The 18608-nt window shown below is 34.4% G+C and overlaps 1 protein-coding gene across 10 annotated transcripts in view; it reads right to left on the bottom strand.

Moving 5' to 3' along the window:
• Positions 1-16769, bottom strand: part of LOC105209296 (kazrin) — a 93917-nt gene extending 77148 nt beyond the window's left edge. For 2 of the 10 annotated variants that reach the window (XM_054233436.1, XM_054233437.1), the window contains exon 1: positions 16239-16769. The gene's annotated coding sequence lies outside the window, so the exon portion shown is untranslated. The remainder of the gene's footprint in view (positions 1-16238) is intronic. The other 8 variants (XM_054233441.1, XM_054233442.1, XM_054233444.1 and 5 more) reach the window with 6 other exon arrangements.
• Between the last annotated feature and the right edge of the window lie 1839 nt (positions 16770-18608).

Genomic DNA, 18608 nt, shown 5'->3' with positions numbered 1-18608 from the left:
AATATTAGTCACTTGTACCAGTACCTAGCTAAAATGGACCACTTCAATGTGCAGACAACAAAAAAACAAGAACGTTAAGCAAATCACTGCACTGTCAGAGCTGCTAAACTAGATCTTCTAGTACATAAATTCCAATGCATACGGCGACAAGCAGCATATGCGTATATCTTACATAAATACAAAATACATATGCGCGCGCGTAGTCTCCAATCGTCTTTGTACGTTTTATGCACTTTTAAGTGCAATCCTGCATAAGTGCCCTGTTTTTCGTTGCCTGCACGAGTATTTGTAAGCGATTTTATGTGTGTTTACTGGTTGACGCAATGGTAGTTGTGGTGAGGGTAGTGGTGATGGTGGTGCTGGCGCACGTGCGTACGTGCGTATATTCAATGATCCACTTTAATGTTGGCAAAAGCACCCACGTGCCGCTAGTTAAACACAGATCAACAAATGCAATGCAAAAAAAAAAACAAAAAAAAAATACACCAAAATCGACAAATAAAGATTTACCAGAAGTTGCGTCAAAGCAAATAATTTTCAGAGAGAGCTATACGTAAATAATTGCACAAAGCGAAATAAGTGAGAAGAGATTTTAAGTTCACCGAAATTTGAGAGGGTTAAGATTTTAAGTTTAAGAGGAAAGATAAATTTCAAAGTTTGGTCTAAAATGTTTGTTATTCTTCACTCAATAACATTCAACTTAAACTTAACTTTAACTTAACGTAACTTAAACATAACTATAATAATATCCTTCTTAAGAGCCTTCTAATTTAAGTAAACTACTCTATTTGCGTTATTTTAAGCTTAACTGTAACATAGAAATGAAACTTAGTATTCTCCAAGTATTTAAACTGTCCTACATTATTATCTTCAAGCTCACCTCAACCTCTTTCTTATAATGTATGACTTGATCCTTACAATGAATATACATAGTGGGCTTAAACCAAATGTAAACTTAACTTTGAGCCCACCTTTAGCTTTAATCCTAGCTTTAGGAATAATTATTAAACCAATAGCTTTAACCTTAACCTTAACTTTAACCATAACCTTAACCTTAACCTTAACCTTAACCTTAACCTTAACCTTAACCTTAACCTTAACCTTAACCTTAACCTTAACCTTAACCTTAACCTTAACCTTAACCTTAACCTTAACCTTAACCTTAACCTTAACCTTAACCTTAACCTTAACCTTAACCTTAACCTTAACCTTAACCTTAACCTTAACCTTAACCTTAACCTTAACCTTAACCTTAACCTTTACCTTAACCTTAACCTTAACCTTAACCTTAACCTTAACCTTAACATTAACCTTAACCTCAACCTTGAACTTAACTTAAATCTCAGCCTTAACCTCAACAACAACCCATCGTCAAGCGTATCTTTGACATTAATTTTATTACAATCTTTGGATGTCTACTTAAACTTATCCCACATTACTACTCGGAAACGAATGTGCCCTACAGCCTTATCACCAAGTCAAAACTTGGTTTGTGTATGCGTTCACACTTCAACATACACATTCACCAAATCACATGAGCGCTGTCATTTGCAACTTATCAACTTAACTGGAAAGCTGTTTGCCTACGATAATGGCCTTCATATGCCTTGGGGTCATTAAATGCCGAATGAACATTACTGACAACACTTCAAAAGTCAATTTCAAACATTTCGACCATTACACACACATACATACATACACTTGTATGTAGAAGGCACACACTCATTTCGTATGCGAGTATAATTACCATTTTGCCAACTAAACACAAACATAACCGTTACATGCACACTGATGCATTTCATTGATTGCCAGATTGTCAGCGGCAGCAGCGAGAAGAGAAATGAGAGAAGAAAGAAAGGGAATGTGGCAGCAGCAGCTTTGTCATTGCCAATTTAACTTGACTCATTTACTTTTTTATCAGATTTTGCAGATTTCCGTGTGCTGATTGCTGAGCTGAAAATGGCAGCGGTGCAGCAACTTACGTTCCGTCGCTAAGCTATGCGCGCTCGCTATCTACGCTGAAAAGTTCCATTAAAAACGCTTCATTTATTCATTTGCTGAAATTCTCGTTTCACCTATTCGTCCGCCTGCATGCCACTTTCAGCCAATTTGGGTGGAAACGCTATTAAAGTAATAAATGTTGCTATGCCATGGAAGCTTTTATTGTTGTTGTATGCTCTTCTTTTGTTTTTACGGGCAACATTAGCGAACGCGTTAGCCGCAAGCCAATCGCAATTGAATTTTTTAGTTACAACAACAACGACGATGACAACAACACACACAAAAGGAGGTGAACACAATGAATTGTCTAAATTGAATAAAATTGCTGCGCTTGCCAGCGACACAGCAGCAACAATAATAACAAGAGCAGTGGTTGCAACAAACTAGCGAATAGTGGATTGCTCGCAGCGTTAATGCTGCGCAGCTCATTGCACCATCAATGCTCGCGCGAGGCGGAGCGGGGCAAACATTTTCTTAGCGCTTTATTTTGAATATTAAAAATTCATGTTGGTCAGTGAAATATGACGCAACGCAGCAACAAAGGACATGGTGTGCAACTGAAAAGCATTGCGCAGTTGTTGTTGCTGGTGGTGGTAACCAACGAAATGCGCCAATAACATATTTTGAACGCAAAAAAGAAAGAATATACACAGTGAATTTGTATTTGTAGCTCACAAAGGCCCTCAAGGGTAAATGTAGAAATGTTCGCTGCTAAAAAGGATGCAGTAAAATGTTGTTGTTGCACAGCGGTAAAGAAACAAAATTGTACAGAAAATATAAGGAAAGACGTCCGAAAAAAGCATCGCAGATTTCAGCGATCAAAGTGGGTCAACTACAGTAAGTGCACACAAAATCACTATTAACCTAATTTCATTAACGTTTTACATACATACATAGAAGGAAGTATATATGAGTATTACGGCCGATTTGCTTGAATAGCGGCTCTTTTGTGTTATCCAGCCATAGCAATTTAAATAATTTCATCATTTCGTCTTTGTCTATTCTTAACTCTATTCTTTTCCGAATGAGTTAGTAGAGCAAGAAATACAGAAAGAGCATAAAAATAAACGAAATGCCTAGACTCAAACAATCCAATTTTGAAAAACTCAAAAAAATATATGTATTTAAACTGCATTAAAACATGAAAGATGTAGATTGTACTCTATATATGGGGCATAAAGCTGATCTATACAGATATGGCAGATGGTATATTGCAATAGGATAACTCAGGGAACGATTTCGATTTTAATACGGTATAAATATGCGGTATAAAGCCAACGTTATAGCAGATATATGGCGGTTAAGAGAATTATTAGTCCAATTATTTAAACTTTTAGATCATCAGAGCACATTTTTATCTGGAAAAGATAAGTTCTCTAGTTTCATTAAGATATCTCACAGATTGACCGATACTTTGGGTAATTAGCGATTAGAGTTGTTGTTGCAGCTCTAAAGTCCCCATAGTCGGTATCTGGTGATCGGAAAAAGTTATGCGACCGATTTTGACAATTTTTAGAAGAAAAGTGTCAGATCTTAAAACTATTATACATGAAATTTTTTTCCGATATCTTCATTGGTGCTTGATATACGAGGGCTGCTATACATATTTCTGGCCTAGGCAACACTAAGTGTTGCCAGGTGCAATCTGACATTTCCATTGGAAAGTTTGACATTTTTTAGCATAACATCACTCAGAACGTTTTGTCATTTAATCTTGAATTGTTTTATTTACAGGGAATTAAAAAATTCATCTCGGCCAAAAAATGGAATTAACTCGTGAACATTTTCGTGCGATCATTTTTCACAACTTTCGACGTGGATTATCGCGACAAGAGTGCATCGATGCACTAAAATCTTTGTATGGCTATGAAGCACCATCCTATAGCACTATGAAACACTGGTACAACGAATTCAATCGTGGCCGACGCTCGCTCAAAGACGAATTCCGTGAAGGTCGTCCAAAAACAGCCGTTGTGAAAGAAAACATCGATGCCGTACGTGAACTGATAATGCAAGACCGTCATGTAACATACTTTCAGATAGAGACATGCCTATGCATTTCTCCCACCAGTATACATTCGATATTGCATGAACACCTGGCCGTAAAAAAGGACTGTTTTCATTGGATCCCGCACAATTTGACAATCGCTCAAAAAAAGGCTCAAAAAAGTGCTTCGAAAATTGGTTTGAGCGCATGCAAAAGTGTATAAATCTTGATGGAGAATATTTTGAAAAACAATAAAACCATTTTCGTTGATAAATATTCCTAGTTTCATTATTAGGCCAGAAATATATATAGCATGTTCAGAACATAAAGTATGTTCAGAAAATAACGGGAATTTCAAGGATTTGTGGAGTCCAATTTCAAGCACTTTTTTATACTTTTTTATATAGTACCTATCCCTGAAGTACCATATGAAATTTTTAGCTGAATTCAATGCTAAGATTAAACGAGTTTTCTTGAGCTTAGCTCGATTGTTGTCTTTTAAAAGCTCACACTTCGTTGCTTGTTTGTGAATTATTGGCCTAAAAAAGCGCTGTCATAAGTGCATAATATCGAATGGGGAACACCTTTCTAGGCAATAACACTAATGTAGACGAATGAATAAATAATTTTTTTAATAGCTCGATTTTATCCATTTTTGATACCAAAGCAGATTTTAATGAATACAAGACGAACACTGAATTTAATTAAGATTTCTCAGAGATTTACTGAGATTATTGAGATTCGTTCGAAAGTCAGGCTTGCATACTGAGGTGCTCATATTCGGTATGTAAAGGCTGAAAAGTTATTTTCTGATTTCGAATATTTTTAAAAGAGAGATGTCATCAAGCAAAGGTTTTTCGATATCTTCATTGGTAATTGATTTACATGATGTAAATTGTAAGAATATGTTGAAATTTAAAATCATGTTATACGAGAAGTAGGGTGGTTGTTAGTAAAATTTTCCAGTCATCAAAAATCAAACTATCTATCAAATGTGCCATTCCATCCTGATCATCTAAAACTATCTGAAAGAGTTTTAGGTTTTAAAAATAACCATTAGATGAACTTAACAAGTATATTCTTTGCACGATCTTACTAGAGTATAACAGCAATTCCAAAAACAAAATTTCTTTTACATTTAAATATGCTTGATAAAATGATACCAATTAATTAACTTACAAACGCTGAGTTGAACACTTGAGACAGATTGCATGACATACAAATAGAAGACGTCTATAAATGAGAAGTATTACAAATATTGAAGTGTGATAAATATATGAATTTGTTTTACTTCCAGAATAACAACACTGACGCCCGCCAACAACAACACTTTTATACATACAAAATACGTAGTTTTGAAAGCAAAAACTTCACAGCTTTTCTAAAGTGCTTCATACTCGTATACTACTCATACTCATATGTCAAACAAACTTTGCTACTTAACTGCTCTATGTACTCATTTCGCCACTTCACTCGACTAATAACTTGGCAAGTGTAAGCATAGTTGCAAATAGCAATGAATATAAGCTACCGAGTATGTGTGTATGTTTTTGAAGAAATTTGCATGTGTTTTATTAGTTGTACAAATAAGTAATGGTGTTGAACATATCTTAAGGAGTCACTCTTACCACGTCTATACAGACATACAGGCATGCATTCAACGCACTTGTATAACCTAATTCTGCAACTTACATATGTGTGTACAATACTAAAATTAACATTAAAGTATTTTTATTGCAAGTCAAGTGCACTAGAAAACTGTCAACAGCAATGGCGGTGAATGCAAACTGAAACCGCAACACAAAGAATAACAAGCAAACACTCGCACACATACACATATTATCATACATTGGCAGTACTTGAATGGCATAGATACAACTTCAGTGTGGAGAGTAAAAGGAAAACAAAGTTAAAGGAAAAGCAAAAGGAAATCTGCTGCTACAACTAGTTGAGGCAAGTCATAAATTTCAGCTCGCAACCTTTGCTCGCATGCTGCGCTCAACAACTGTGAGCTATGTCATACATACATATATACACATACACGCGGAAGTTAACCTCTATGCTGTGCGAAAGTGTGAGTGCGTGCAGCAAATATTTTCATTCAAAACCAAAAGCAACAATATACAAACACACACACACACATTCAAAAATATGTCTGTATGTCTTTTATTATCATTATTACAATTATTATTGCGTATACGCCCCGCTGAGCAGCATGCAATGAATTTTTGAATGCGGCGCAAGTAGCTAAGTATGAAGTGCATGAGCGGAAAAAAAATATGCTGCGAGTTCATATTTTTAATGTGAAATATGAGTGCTGCTACATACACATACTGATTTTTGAGCACGTAAATATATATATTTTAGACATTATCAGAAGATTTCTGCGCGACAAGTAGCACTTTCATTTAGAGTATTTTTTTATTTATGTTGCTATATGCGCGTTGGTAAGTGCAGCTTTATAGGCAATCTCTGCGCATATTTATGATAAAATTTTATTTTTATTTTTACTTTTATTTTCATATTTTTATATGCAAATGCATAAATGTTTGGCATTATTTGCGAGGCCAATGACTTTTCGGAGCGCTTTGTTGACTTCTTGCACAACACAGTTACACAAATATATAATTTATATGTATATGTTTATATACGCGTATTTATTTACATTAATTCTAACACCGTTCGCATGTACTTATGCAACACCGAGTACTTTTTCTTTTCTTTTTTCTATTTTGTTGTTGTTTATGTTTACATGCTTGTGTGCGTGCGCGTAGAAGATTTACTTCGTTCCGTGCAATAATTTTGCCAACATACACATGTAAGTTTGTGTGTTTGTAGTTGTGTTTGTATGTCAAATATGTAATGCAAAGCGAATTTTTCTTTAGCTTTTTGGCTTGCGTTGCGCGCGCTTAACTTGCCGTAACGAGTATGAATTATATTGCCAGCATGAATTTCGGTCATAAGCATAAGTACTCACACTCATATGTTGGCATATTTAGTTGAAAAGGCAGTGTATTTAAAAGTTAGGTTTTATGTATTGCTGGATTAATGCTTCTTAAAGGGTTTTTTAGATTAGTATGGGATGTTAAATAATTTTTTATTTATTCCAACATAATCATATTTTTTATAATTTTATTTAATTATAATTTAATTATATTTATATAATTAATTTTAAAATTAACCAAAATGAAATTAAATAATATAAGTAATTAAAAGAAAATAATTTCATATATATTCCTTTTAAAAAACTTTTACATAAATTATCGGGACTGGGGCTGAATGCGGAAAAGACAGACATTCTGGTGTTTACTAGGTGGTACAAAATACCTGCATGGAGGCCCCCTTCGCTAAATGGCACCGAGCTCCCGCTCCGGACCGTACCAAATACCTAGAGGTAGTCATGGACTTTAAATTTCTGTGGAAGTACAATGTGTAGGAAAGAGTAAGGAAAGCCAGTAATGCTCTGTATGCATGCAGGAAGATGCTTGGTACTACCTGGGGGCTTCCTCATGCACTGGTGCTACACAGCAATGTTCTGGTGTGGTGGACGGGTACTAGGAAATCTATGTATCGGAAGCCGATGGAAAAAGTTCAGCGTCTTGCAGCGCTATGTATACCGGGGGCCCCAACGGCTGCTCTAGAACGAATATTAAACCTGCCACCTATAGAACTCTTTGCCGAAAACTGCGCGGCGAAATCGGTTGATCGACTGATGGCAATAGATGAAAAACAGATCCTTACATACAGATCCTTCGGACACAGCTCGGTTGCTAAGTGCAGTCTGACAGGCACCGACTATCTGGTCCCATTCTACAACTGGGAAAGAGAGTTCACGGTAACCATGGAAAAGGATGAGCACTGCAACTACACGCAACACCTTAAATATCTATACGGATGACTCTAAAATGGATGAGGGAGTAGGTGCAGAAATATACTGTCCGGAACTCGGCATAAAACAACCGTTCAAACTGCCGAACCACTGTAGTATATTTCAAGCAGAGGTCTTTGCTATTGGGAAGGCAGCAGAGCTAGCCTCTAGCGCACAAGGCCAATACTCTAACATTAACATCTACGTAGACAGCCAAGCAGCAATCAAGGCAGTAACCTCGTGTCGAATATCGGCCAAAAGTGTCTTGGGCAGCAGCGCAGCGGTGGTGAGGGTCACCAGGAATATGAGGCTACACTTCTACTGTGTGCCAAGCCATAAAGGCATCGAGGGCAACGAAATCACCCGGAAACATGATCAACATCGGTAAACCCATGCATATTCTGTACGACGACATAGACAGGTACATGGCAAGAAAACTCATATTTCGCTGGAAGGATCTACCGGGGTGTAAAACTGCAAAGGTCATGTGCAAAGCGCTAGATCAAAAATATACAAGGTTCCTACTGGAGCTGGATAGAAAGGGCTGTAGGACCATGGTTGGCATTCTTACAGGTCACAGCCTAGTATCAGCATATGCCTATAAGATGGGGCTGTCAGATCGGGAGGAATGCAGAAAATGTCAAAAGCAGGGCACCAAGGAAACAGTGGAGCATCTCTTGTGCGTTTGTCCTTCGTTAGCGAGACACCGTTTTAGGTACTTAGTGATGCCCCATAAATTATTAAAATTCACGTCCGGCGCAGCCATCCTGAACGATGACTACTACTCAGGGAACACGTGAACGCACTCCATTCTGGTATCGCAAAGGACCATAACTGGTTCAGCAGGCCTACCAGACCAATCTAACCTAACCTACATACATAAATAATTTTTAATAATACAATTTCTTTCACCCATCAAAATCATAGTATCCTAAATGTAGGCAACATTTTATACACAACGCGGTTTTTATCGAAGACTCTCCCCTAAAGTTGTTATTTAACATAGTTTTCTAAGCAAAAAATATATTTTAAAATTATTCCAAATAATTTTTGGGAAATCATGTGGTTTTTAAATTATTTTCTCGAATATTTTTACAACAAATAAGCCACTGGAAATAAAATTTTGTAGAATAAAATATTATATACTATATACACAATTGTTTCGAAAATATGATGACACCCTAAATGTAGGCAACATTTTATTTACTAAGATACTTTATCACAGACACACACCTTTTCAATTGACTTTTATTATCAAAATTTGTTGATACATTTAGGGTGTCAAACAAAAATATCTATTTCTTTACTATTTATTCTAAATATTAGCTTGTATATATATTTTTAAATTAATTAATTTATGGTTAAAGTCGAAAAAAATATTATTTTATAGGACATTATATTTTAAATTTATTTAAAGTGGCTCTTACGTAACATACACTGGAATGAAAGAATTCCCAAAGCACTCAAAATTGTATAAATGTTTGGCTTTGTATAAATGAGTATTTCAGTCAAAATTTTAAAACACATAGCTATATAAAAAAATCACGTCAAAAATTACTTTTTGCTGATATTAAATTTTCAATTATTTTTCCAAAAAAAAGTAGCCTACTTTATCTCTTCTGTCATTTCAGTTGCTCCCAAGCCAATAAATAAGTGTCACATAACAGACTAATCGTCAGCCATATCTCTGGGGGATATGCGGTGAAAATATGCGATGTGAAATGCCCAGAAATATTTGTGAAATGTGTGTGTGGAAGCTAAATATTGGCAGCTTAAATAAAACGAATATCTTACACAGTAAAAACGTACATACATATGTATATGGAGTAATAGCCAACACGTACAGTTGGCTAATATTTATTTCTAGCACTTAAAAAATATTAATATTTAGAAACAAAAATTTTCCATATATAGAATTTTCAAAAATTAAATATTTTTAAAATATTTTAAAAATTCATATTTTGTTTTTCAAATATTTTTTTCGATTCTTTTAACTAAACATAACACATTTGTGAGATTTAAAATTTATTGCTAACTAAATTTATTTGTATTTAATTTTTAATATTTTTTTGCAATCAAAAATAAATTTTTCGAAATTAATTTAAACAATTTTCAATTCTTTTTGTAAACAAGATTAATTTTTTTTTTCATAAAAAATCGTATGATGGTATTTAAAATTTTATTGTTGGAAGAAACAAATTTCTGAATTCTCACAGTCATTTCAGGTCCACCCTAATATTTAAATGTATCAATATTTATGCGCCCGAATGTTGACGCAACGGGCTGTGACGTTTTCTGAATTTTTAATGTGTCGCGCCAACATTTTGTTGCATTTCACTTTTCCGCTTTTTCATGCCGGTTTTTTTTTTTTTTTTGTTAATATTGTTGTTGTTGTTTTGCCAACTTATTTGTGTTTGCCTTTCCGCTGCCAGTAATGCGAAATATATATCACATACGCAAAAAAATTGCCACCAAAATGACACGCGTAAAAAGGCGAAAATGAAGGAATTTAGCAAAAACAAAAGGCACAACAGCAACAACAACAAGTGCAAAAAGCCAAATCATATGCAGCATGTGGCTGGGCTATAAAGCAAGAAAAAATGTGCGCGACGTAGATGCAAAGTAGGCCATAATTTCAAGCGAATGTTGCAAGCGTGCGCGCAGATAGCGGTATATAATATGCATGTTACGTATACGCACTGTTGGCTCACTTGGCTGGCGTACGGTGTACTCTGTATGTGTAATGCGTAATAAATATTTGAATATGTGTGAATTGTCGTAAAGGTGTACATATTTGCTCGGTTGGCAACCCGACACGTGTGTGTGAGTATGTGTGTGTAATCTTTAATATGTATTTTCATTTCATTATAAATTCACAAATGCACGCGCGTGTCTGTGTGTGTGCGTGCACGACAACTTCACTGTTATTTATGAGGTTATTGCATTATGGTGACGTGCGCAATATTTTACTTTTACTTTTGTTTTATTTCATTTCTTTTTATTTTTTTTTCTTCTTTAATATTCATGTTGTTTTTGTTTTTGTGTGTCAGTAAGCACTCGAGTGACACACAATTATATTCATTTCGCAGCAGTAAGATCTCTCTGCCTCCATATAGACGTGTTAATCACAACTGGGTTTTTACGTTTCATTTCGGTTTCTTTCTTTTTCTTTTTTCTTCTGTAACGTTGTTGCCTTGCTCAACTCATTTCGCATTCTACCACTCTCTTTTGAAGCTTAGTTGTTGCTTCTGTTGTATTATATGTTACAGCGAAATTTTAATAAGATGTCGTGCACTAAACGAAAATTGGAAAAACATTTTCATTTTGAAAATATCCGCCAGCAGGTGAGTGGTGAACAGCACGTGTGCGTAGTGAAATGGTAAATAATGGCATATGGAGTGATATTCAGAAGTGGGTGTTAGAGACTAGGGAGAGAGAGATAATTTGTCAGTTTGAAAAGTAAGTTCAAAAATGTCTAACAAGGCGAAATACCATGGAAACAGACTTTTTGATAATGGAAATCACGGCGGAGTACGAGTTGTATTAAAAAAAAAAAAACGTGGATTGCACTGAAAGAGCTAAAACTATCACAAAAATCGAGTTTGAAAAGTATTAAGAATTAATAAAAAAAATTTCAAAAAATTCCCGTTATTTTTTGAACACACCTCGTATATTTAAAGTTTAAACAATATAAATAAAAAGTTTGGATAGACTAGGGGAATATTAGAAAAATAAGTCAGCATTAAGTTTAAACAAGAACGGAAAGGCTAAGTTCGGGTGCAACCGAACATTTTATAATCTCGCAATTTATTGATATATTTTTATTAAGATAACACACAAATTGACCCAATTTGAAAATCCTATAATTAGGTATATGAGAGCTAGGAGAAGTTATGACACGATTTAACCATTTCTGGTATAGATACAAACTATTAGAAGAAAAATATTTCATCTGAATTCAATTAAAATATCTGAGAGATTTACCGAAATTATCGGTGAAAAATTACCATGGGACACTGAATTCTTCATATTCGGCATTCGAGGCCTTCAAAAGTTATAATCCGATTTCGACAAATTCCGATTTTCACAAATGATGCCACAGATCATATGTATATTAGAATCGGGGGCGCCACGCCCATTTCCCCAAAAAAAAAATACATCCAAATATGCCCCTTCCTAGTGTGATCCTTTGTTCCAAATTTTACTTTTAAGACTTTATTTATGGCTTAGTTATGACACTTTATGTGTTTTCGGGTTTCGCCATTTTGTGGGCGTGGCAGTGGTCCGGTTTTGCCCATTTTCGAAAGCAACCCTCTCACGGTCCCAGGGAACATGTGTTCCAAGATATCTCAATTTTTACTCAAATTATCCGTTGTACGGACGGCCGGACGGACGGACATTCGGAGTTTGACTCGTCTCGTCACCATGATCATTTTGATATATATAACCCTATATCTAACTCGTTTAGTTTTATGACTTACAAACAACCGTTATGTGAACAAAACTATAATACTCTCTTAGCTACTTTTGTTGCGAGAGTATAAAAATATGGTTATACTACTTTCTTATTATAGTTGTGAATTCTTCTAAGCCTATACCTAAAATAACCGCTCAATCTCTACATCTTTGAAATATGCCTTGCCAAAATATGGAGCAAAATCTCAGAGAGTCCTATAAGTAAAATTGGAAAAAAATTGCATCCCAGAACCACTGAAAGGTTCAGTTAACTGCTTTAACTCCATTTTTAATTTTATCAGTTCTTTTTGCTATATACAGGAGCCAAATTTTATCTGGATAAATTTGGACACACTGAAAAATTCAGTACTTCTTGGCTTGCTCCTTAATAATATATTAAAAGCATTTTATAAAATAAACAATTATAAAATATATCACACAAAAGTACACCAATAGAAAACTTCGATTTGGCTTTCATTTTTAAAGCTACCAAGATTTCAAAAGCTTTTGCTTTCTAACAAGGCTTGTAAGTCTATACTTTTCTACTATTACATTTAGGTCAAGCACTTTATTATATTGCTTTCGCATGGTACATCAAAACACTCAAGCATTTTGTTTATGCCCTCAGCGCCTAAATGTAGGCAAGTGTCGAATTTCACACAGCTCGCGAAAAACTATTTTCAAATTATTTCCAAAGCGCAAATTGGTGCTATAAAATTCGGCTGCCTCGTTTCACTTTGACTTTGTTGTGCATGGAAGTTTTGCGAAATTGTTTTTGTGTAGATTTAATTTCACTCTAACCGTACTTTGGCAAGCACTTGTGGCTGCACTGACCTTTTTGTTCTAATATTGGAAAGTTCGTAGTGAATTCTTCAACTTTGCATGTTGGTTATATTGAGCTGGCAGTTGTTTAGAGGAGATCGTATTTTAGAAAGTTATTAAATAAAGTCAAGAATTTGATAATATTGTTAGAAAAATATTAGTAAGTTGATATTTTGATTCAGATGCCGAGAATTAGTTGTAGTTTGTGATCTCAATTTTATTTATGAGTCAGTTTAACAAATCAGCCGAAATGTTGGCAACTAACAAATTTAGCAAAGGCACACACTTGGCTATTTTCGCTTAAATAAAGGTATTTATAATTTTCTGCTAATTTCAAATTTAAAAATCATATAAATTAGCAAATGTATTACTCAGTCAGTCTATAATAATTAAATACAGCAATGGTAATCATCTAATTAAAATACCATTAAGGTTTATGGTATGAAGGTATTTAGTCTCACTTATTTATAGCTAAACATTTCATACACAATCGATAATTATCACTTTTCCTTTCACCTTCTCATTTATTCAATCAATTGCATTAATGACATACAAATTAATTACAACAAAAAAAAAGCAAATAATATTCACTCTTCTGCAAGCGAAGCATGCAAACTAATTAGTTTAATGATATTTCAATTTCTTCATAATTTGGCGCAATAAAAATATGAATGTCAAATCAGTCAAAGGAGAAAAGTAGAGAGAAAACTATTGTGAAAAGGAAAGAAAAATTGAGTCAACTTCTGCATTTTATTGCCGCCAAAGGCGCATTTATGCTACAAACCACAAGGGCGAACGCTAAACTGTTGCAGATGATGATGGCATTGTGATTGCTTTGTTGTTGGCGCCGCCGAGTGTCTGCATTTAATGTGAAATTTCATAGTAAGTAATTAAAATGCAGTTATGTCGGTTGGCATAGACGTCGCAATGATGGTTGCTCGCTGGCAGGCAGAAATATTCAAATATTGTTAGTTGATCGTTTGGTTACGGCGCGCTGCGCCACAATACATGAGAGTTTGTCATGCATGAATGACAGCATGAGTGACGATTCAAATGACAATTAAGTTGATAGACGATGCGACGACTGACTAAATGACTGACTGACTGGTTGACTGATTCGGGGTTTGGGACAATTTAAGTCTATATGGAAATATTTAAATTACTTTGAGTTGCAAATTCATTTCAGTGGCGAACTTTTAAAATTTTTAATCACATCCATTTGAGTAAATGGTTGAAGTGAAATAATTTGTTAGACATTTTGAGTGTTAAATATTAAATTCAAATATTTATTTTCAATAAACGAGAGAATTTTGCGGAAAGTTGAATTTGGATCTCATAATCAGAACAAAGTATTTTCCTAGAAGAAGAATTCCATAGCCAACATTTCTAATGTCGGTAGACCAAAACCGGAAACTGAAGATTACAGCATTTTTAGCGATAATTTTCCACTATATTCGCCGTCGTGAATATCGATAACCCAATCATTTGGAATTGTTTATTATCCCAAAAAAAAAAACGAATCTTTATTGCGCTCCCTACACCAAATATCAGGTTTAGAGGTGCACAGAAGTCTTAAGTTCGCAGTTCGTAAAAAGACAATCCTATTGAAAGCATTAGACAGGTCTTGAATTCGACATCCATTTTTTCTGAATTTCCGCAAAACAGTCACATTTTAAGGAACGCATATAAAATGCCTCTAACTGATAAGCTGTACCAAGAAGTCATAAGCTGAAATATTCCCAACTCAAAAGATTTATTGGTGACATCCACCAAATTGGTCACTTAAAATACCACAAATTCGATACAGAACTATGATGGGAGAAATAAACCGAGCTATGAATAAAGGTCTGGGTAAACGAAGTATTCGGGGATCTATTAAAATCCGATCGAAGTTGTCAGTTTCTTTGATAAAAAGGCCATATACGTCAAGTTCTTTACTCAGTTTCGGAAAAGTAACGTTAGATCAATATAATCGACTGTATTAAAATAAATATTTATAAACTTATTGTTTTCTTAAGAAGAGGTACAATCTTGGAAATAAATCTCCAATCTATTCTTTATGGAGTTTTTACTTGTCTTAATCCCGTACGAGCATTCAAAACATAGTAGAACTGTTCGGTTAGTTTTTTGGTCTTCGACAAAGCCTTGCTTCGCTAGTCGACATACAAGATTTTTAGATTAATAAAGCACATTGTCTAGCTGAATTTTCTTTTATTTAATTTGGTTAAATAAAGTCGAAAAGTAAAACATTTCAACTATAAAATCATCCTACACCCACGCCAAATGACCTTTACGCCAATAAAATGCAAAATTTCGCTTTAATTAAATGCCAAATGGCGAACGCAGCAACCGCATTTAGCAATAAGACGAAAATCCACTGACCAAATAATACATTAACATTCCTGGTAAGCCTAATAAAAGGCACTAACTGAGAACCAATAAAAAACAGACGACATGATAGCAAAGCCACCAACGCACATACCCACATACTCAGCCAAACAAAGGTAACAACTTGAGTTTGCTGGAAAATGCGTAATTTATACGCACAACAACAACAACATGAAAAGAATTGAGAGAAGAATGAGTGAATGCCAAATGTGAAAAATTGGAAATTCCAATCAGTAATCCGTTGCCTTAAAGTGTCAAGTGACTACGCTGAGCTACTCCAGCGCGCGCCAGTCTGTGGCAAAGACAATATAAATAATAATAATAAAAAAATAATACGAAGGAATTGCATAAATTTCATGCGCTGAGCGATTGAGTAGAAAGAACAAATATTTGTAGGTAAACACGGCGCGTGGTTGCTTAGTAGAGCATGGCGTAGCATACTTTACGGCGCGCAGCAAGCAGCACACAACGGTATTAGATGTGTGGATGTGGCGCAGAATTGCGAAAAAAACGTGAATGAAATACGAAATAAACAGTAATACATGCAACAACAACACAAATAAATACAAGCATACTTAGAGGGGCACACATACATATATACATATACACACACACGTACAAATATATATTTTATATATAAAATACGCTCACAAGCAAAAGGTCTAAACGCAAATACCAGCGACCGTGAACACAGTCACGTTTATTTGATTTGCTTACATTCTTCCGCTGACGTCGCACTCACCGCATAACACCACGCCGCAGCATAGCAGCTCACCACCAGCCCTGTCGCGCTGCGCTGTGCGTTTTATTTGCGCACGATTTTATTCTCAACGTTTCGCTTTTATTTCCTGCTTCGAAATTGTTTTTTTTTTTTTTTGTTTTTTTGTAGATTTTTGCGTTGAGTGGGCGAATGCTAGGCGCTCAACCGCGTTTTTCTAACGCTTCACACACACACAGTCACATGCGGGTTGCTCCAAATTATATTGGTTTTGTTTTCACTGAATTTTATTTTATTTATTTCTGCTTTTTTAATGTGTCTTTCACTTTCTTAATTTTATATGAATTTTTGAGAAAAAACACCAGGAATTGACAGTAGAGGCCTACGCAAAATAAATACGGCGGTCATGATATTCACACGCCAAAACACACACGGCCGAGCTAGCGCCTTAAGTTTGCATTAGGTTAAAAGCATGATTTTAAGAATCAACAGTTACGACTAACATTTAATATGAGAGTCAACACTTTGTTTCGCACATAGCACTATAAAACAGGCGGAGCAGCAGTATTCAGAAAAATCTTAAAAATGCTTGCGAAAAATTTCAGATAAATATTTTTTACTATTTTTGTTTGTTTATATTCCTTTAATTTTTATTATTAAATTTATTTATTAGTTTTCACTTCATATTAATTTAATTTTTTTCACAATCACCACTTTTCTCGACACAAAACGTATTTTCCACATTTGTTTGTTGTTTATATTATTGACACTTGAACACAATTTTACCTTGAAAAAAAATGCACTAAAACATGTTTGTTTGTTTATTCTTACTTATACATATATAGCAATATATGTATATATGTACTATAATTTCTAAAGTACACGCATCGTATTCCGGCTCAAGCGTCTCTCTTTGTGAATATCCGGCGAAGCACTAAGGATAATTTCGACTAATAGCAAACAGAGTCCTTGGCATTAAAGCTTTTGTATGAAGTGCGAGGCGACGAAAATAACGAAGTTGTCGTGCATAACACGAGACTTTGACGTCATCAAAATTGAGCGCATACAAAATAAGAGTTGAGAGAGAGGGTGAGAGTTTAAGCTAGCTTTCCTAGTATAGTATGTAGAGAGAAAGTGAACGTGAGTGACATTGAGAGCGAATGAATTGCAAGCGAAACAATAGCAGGTGTGGTGGTTTTACAAAGCGTAGTTGGTAAATAAAGGGTGGATTATACGACCTTAAGGAAAATCACATAAAGTATAAACACTTTTTGATATTTTTTTAATATCTAATATAACATATCAACAGAGATTTGTCGCTAAAATTTGAATTGTAAAATTTTTAATAAATTATCACGTTATAAGAACCTAGTTAGAATCCACCAAGATTTCATTTATTCTTGGCGCTGAAATGTAGGCAATACTTTTTCGATTATTTATAAAATTTAGTATATTGCATTACATGTACTGTTTTTGACATAAAATAATTTAAAGCAATTCTAAAATTTAATTCATTAAATAATTCAAAATGACGTATTAGCTTTTTTTTTAATTTTTAAACTAGTTTATATCTCTTTACAGTTCCAAATTTTGTGTATTAAAATAATTTATAAAATCCAAATTTTTAACGACTATATGGAGATTATACCTACGAAGAAATCATTTATAAGATTATTTTCTGACCATATAATTTTTGTACAAACTAAGTAATCACTTTTCAACTCTGAGCGATTATGTATGGAAGTAGTAATAACGGTTACTCACGTATAAGAGTAAATTCGATGATTTGGTCATAGGACTCTGTATTTTTCTCTCTCTCTTCCTGCTGCAACTCATACTCTCAGTTCATGTGAACGCTCTCAATATTTTATAATACACTCAAAAAAATTGTTTCATACAAAAAATATTACCCAACTCGAATTATTTAGATTCAGGAGCGATCAGTTGTCCAATATAAAGGTTAGGTTATATCAACCTGGTAGGCCAAAAAGGAACACATAGACCAAACCAATATAAAAATGTACGTAATAATATTGACTTAATGGTAAGCACTGTAGAGTTTATGGTATGATGTATTTTAAATCATCGCTTTAACAAAAGGTTATACTAGAGATATTTTACTATAGAAATTCGAAAATTTCGGACTTAGATAGATTTTGAAGCCATCTTATTTATTTTTTAATTCTAAATAATAAATTCTATATTTCTATTTCGGTACTGTTGCTCTTATAAATCGTCAGATATAATTTGTTTTGATTTCATCGCTCTTGTATAAAGTTATTTCCAGAAACTCTGGTTTCACCACATTATGTTATAGAAACTTCTCATTCAATCTACATCTCTCTAACATGCTGTAAACTGCTATTTTA

Source organism: Zeugodacus cucurbitae, chromosome 6 (genome assembly GCF_028554725.1).
Source record: "Zeugodacus cucurbitae isolate PBARC_wt_2022May chromosome 6, idZeuCucr1.2, whole genome shotgun sequence".
In the NCBI taxonomy this organism is placed as follows: domain Eukaryota; kingdom Metazoa; phylum Arthropoda; class Insecta; order Diptera; family Tephritidae; genus Zeugodacus; species Zeugodacus cucurbitae.
This window is presented reverse-complemented; position numbering and strand designations above follow the sequence as displayed.